The sequence below is a fragment of the Mus caroli genome, unplaced genomic scaffold (assembly GCF_978045245.1).
Source record: "Mus caroli unplaced genomic scaffold, Mus_caroli_1 scaffold_14, whole genome shotgun sequence".
Lineage (NCBI taxonomy): Eukaryota > Metazoa > Chordata > Mammalia > Rodentia > Muridae > Mus > Mus caroli.
Window position 1 is genome coordinate 3,425,481 of NW_028227269.1, and position 4,437 is coordinate 3,429,917.

At 43.1% G+C, this 4,437-nt stretch overlaps 1 pseudogene; it reads right to left on the reverse strand.

Annotated features, from left to right (window-relative positions):
• Nucleotides 1–2,476: 2,476 nt before the first annotated feature.
• On the reverse strand, nucleotides 2,477–3,829 carry LOC110307292 (serine/threonine-protein kinase VRK3 pseudogene; annotated as a pseudogene).
• Between the last annotated feature and the right edge of the window lie 608 nt (nucleotides 3,830–4,437).

Consider the following 4,437-nt stretch of genomic DNA (forward strand, 5'->3'; position numbering starts at 1 on the left):
GAAACAACACCCTTCACAATAGCCACAAATAATATAAAATACCTTGGTGTGACTCTAATTGAGGAAGTGAAAGATCTGTATGAGAAGAACTTCAAGTTTCTGAAGAAAGAAACTGAAGATCTCAGAAGATGGAAAGATCTCCCGTGGTCATGAATTGACAGGATTAATATAGGCAAAATTGTTATACTGCTGAAAGAAATGTACAGAGTCACTGCAATCCCCATCAAAATTCCAACTCAATTCTTCCTCTAGTTATAAAGGGCAATTTGCAAGTTCATATGGGATAACAAAAAACCTAGGATAGCAAAAACTCTTCTCAAGGATAAAAGAACCTCTGGTGGAATCACCATTCCTGACCTCAAGCTGTACTACAGAGCAATTGTGATAAAACTGCATGGTACTGGTACAGTGCCAGACAGATAGATAAATGGAATAGAATTGAAGAACCCACACACCTATGGTCACTTGATCTTTGACAAGGGAGCTAAAACCATCCCGTGGAAAAACGACAGCATTTTCAACAAATGGTGCTGGCACAACTGGCAGTTATCATGTAGAAGAATGCAAATTGATCCATTGTTATCTCCTTGTACAAAGCTCAAGTCTAGGTGGATCAAAGACCTCCACATAAAACCAGAGACACTGAAATTAATAGAGGAGAAAGTGGAGAAAAGCCTGGAAGATATGGGCACAGGGGGATAATTTTCTAAAGAGAACAGCAATGGCTTTTGCAGTAAGAATCAACAAATGGGACCTCATAAAATTGCAAAGCTTTTGTAAGGCAAAAGATACTGTCAATAAGACAAAAAGGCCACCAACAGACTAGGAAAGGATTTTTACCAATCCTAAATCTGATAGGGGACTAATATCCAATATATACAAAGAGCTCAAGAAGCTGGACTCCAGAAATTCAAATAGCCTCATTAAAAAATGTGGTACAGAGTTAAACAAAGAATTCTCAACTGAGGAATACCAAAGGGCTGAGAAGTACTTGAAAAGAAGTTCAATATCCTTAATCATCAGGGAAATGCAAATCAAAACAACTTGACATTCCACCTCACACCAGTAAGAATGGCTAAGATCAAAAATTCAGGTGACAGCAGATACTGGTGAGGATGTGGAGAAAGAGGAACACTCCTCCATTGCTGGTGGGATTGCAAGCTTGTACAACCACTCTGGAAATCAGTCTGGTGGTTCATCAGAAAATTGGGCATAGTACTAATGGAAGATCCAGCAATATCTCTCCTGGGCATATACCCAGAAGATGTTCCTACTGGTAATAAGAATACATGCTCCACTATGTTCATAGCAGCCTTATTTATAATAGCCAGAAGCTGGTACTCCAGATGTCCCTCAACAGACGAATGGATACAGAAAATGTGGTACATTTACACAATGGAGTATTACTCAGCTGTTAAAGATAATGAATTTATGAAATTCTTGGGCAATTGGATGTATCTGGAGTATATCATCCTGAATGATATAGCCCAATCACAAAAGAAGTCACTTGATATGCATTCACTGATAAGTGAATATTAGCCCAGAAACTTAGAATACCCAAGATACAACTTGGAAAACATGAAACTCAAGAAGAAGGAAGACCAATGTGTGGATACTTCATTCCTCCTTAGAATAGGGAACAAAATGCCCATGGAAGGAGTTACAGAGACAAAGTTTATATCTGAGACAAAAGGATGGACTATCCAGACACTGCCCCACCCGGGGATCCATCCCATAATCAGCCACCAAATGCAGACAGTATTGCACATACCAGCAAGATTTTGCTGATAGGACCCTGATATAGCTGTCTCATGTGAGATTATGACAGTGCCTGGCAAATACAGAAGTGGATTCTCGCAGTCTTCTATTGGATGGAACACATGGGCCCCCAATGGAGGAGCTCGAGTAAGTGCCCATGGAGCTGAAGGGGTCTGCAACCCTATAGGTGGAACAACAATATGAACTAACCAGTATCTCCAGAACTCGTGTCTCTAGCTGCATATGTAGTAGAAGATGGCCTAATAGGCCGTCTTTGGGAAGAGAGGTCCCTTGGTCTTGCAAGCTTTATATACCCCACTACAGGGGAACGTGAGAGCCAAGATGTGGGAGTGGGTGGGTAGGGGAGCGGGGATGGGGGGAAGGAATAGGGGACTTTAGGGATAGCATTTGAAATGTAAATGAACAAAACATCTAATAAAAAATTTTAAAAAAAGGCCCTATGGAAGTAGCTGCTGCTGCCACCAAAATATACTCACCTCCATCCACAACTGCTGGGGCCGAAAAATAGAGAGGAGTTTCACATTATGGGATAATTCAGGTTCCCTAAGATTGAGAGAACTTATTTGTCTGTCCTACGGGAGAGGTGAGAACGCACATTCAAGGAATTCTTTTAGGAGGTCTGAGTTCAAACAGAAGGCCTCAAATCATACCACTTCATGTTCTATTTCATGCTAAAATTCAGGAGCTCTGTTTCTAACTAAGGCACCACCTGAAGGTCCAAAGGGTCATAGAATGGCACCAGCATATCCTGCAGCAGAGCTTCTAGATTCTTCCTCATCATAACATAGAGTGGCTTCTCCTTGTAACTGGGAACCATCACCACCTTTCAGTGCTCCTGCAGAGTCTCTGAGGCCCTGCTCGAGTAGCCACATAGTCCCACATGGGGTTTAGGGCTGTTCAGCTACTTCTGCTTTTGCCTAATTAGCTCCTCTGTGTTGGGAAGGCAGTTTATCCATGGTAGGGACCCATAATGCCACTTGAGCATACAGTAGCCCATGGTCTGGAAATTGCTGTGGCCGCAGGGCCCACATTCCTTGTTGATGCCATGTTAATGAACTCCATGTCCCCCCTCATGTGGACTTCTACTGCCTTCTTTTTAGGCCACATGTTTGCTACCTGGGCGGTAGCCCACTAGGGTTACCTGGCTCAGAACTCTGGATTCACAAAGACATTCTGAGCTGTCAGGTTTCTGTGAATATATTTGTTTTCATGGAGAAACTCCAGAACATCTAACATCTTCAGGCAACCTGCAACACACATCTCTTTGATACCACACATTTCATCCAGCTATGGTTGTCATCCATAGCTGACTGAAGGATCCTCCCCAGGCTGGGGAACTCCAGAAACCTGTACTTGTCCTGGTGAATGCCAAAGCTGATACAGATAGGGATGGCTAGGAGCAGGACCAAACACTGCTTCTTCCACTTATTCATGTTCACAGGCTTGGCCGCTCTCTGAAAGAAGGTCTGCTCATTGAAAAGGAGCCCATACTTGGAGTTCAGTTTGTGTGAGAATCTCTGCTCCTGAGACTTTGAATCACAGGGGACAACAATATTGGGCTCAGCTTCAAAGAGGCTGCCTTGGTTATCCCAGGTCTTCAGGGCCTCCAATGTCCAGTGCTTTCTATTCTGGTCTGTCAGCTTTGTCCCTGTGGGCAAAGCCTGGAAAGAATTGGTCACCAGGCTCCACTTCAGTGTCTGAGGGCTCAGACTGGTGGAAACTGGGCTACCTTTGGGGGTCAGGGGTCTGCTCCAGGTACCTGTGACTCTCTCAGGAAAACTCAAGGTATCATCAGACTCAGTCCTGCCACCATCAGAGTGGAGGGAGGTTGGGAGAGAAGTGACAGTGTGTGACCATTTCACTTTCTTGGGAGAGGTTGCAGAACCAGAGTTCAGCTCTCTTCTGGAGCTTCAGAGGATGACACAGGAAGTATAATGCCAGTCTTGTTGCTTCCTTCCTCCTCTACTGGCAGGGCCTTGCCACAGTAAGGGTGTAACTTTAATGATACTTTGACATTTTTGCCACAGACTGGACAGATCATACTTTGTGGACTCAGGGTCTGGGCCTTGGATTACTGGATTAGAAGCCTACTTGGTTAGAGCTGGGATCTGCACTTCTCTGTCAGTATAAGGGTATGCATTTAGAGTGTAGTTAGGGATTATGCTGGTGTAATAGAATGGAATCAGTAGGCTGGTCCTTGATGTGATTCATGGGTGCCACAGCTAGTTAAAGCTATTGTTTATGCTCTTCCCTTAGTAGGTCGCATAGCACTTCTGGTTCTATAAAAGGTAGCCCTTGGAAAGGATGCTTTCAGGCCAGATGCAGCTAAAATCCTTTTGAGTACATGTTTGAAGTGTGTGGTGTACTCAGCAATAAATATTTACTTTCAAGTTCTTAGTGAGAACCAAAGGTAAAGACTGTAGCCTATGTTTTGGGAATCCCTTGGATTCCCCTGACCAACAGCTTGAGAGGATTTTTCTCATGCCCAGACATAGTTTTTATTAGCTAGTCTGTGGCTCTTGTCAGCTCAAATGGTATAACTTTATTTCAGTTATATATGAATACATGTATCAACACTTATTACATATAGTTTTTGGTAAATAAAAATAATATTGCTCCTATGGCTGTTTCAAATATCCTTTGTCTTATTCTCCTTTA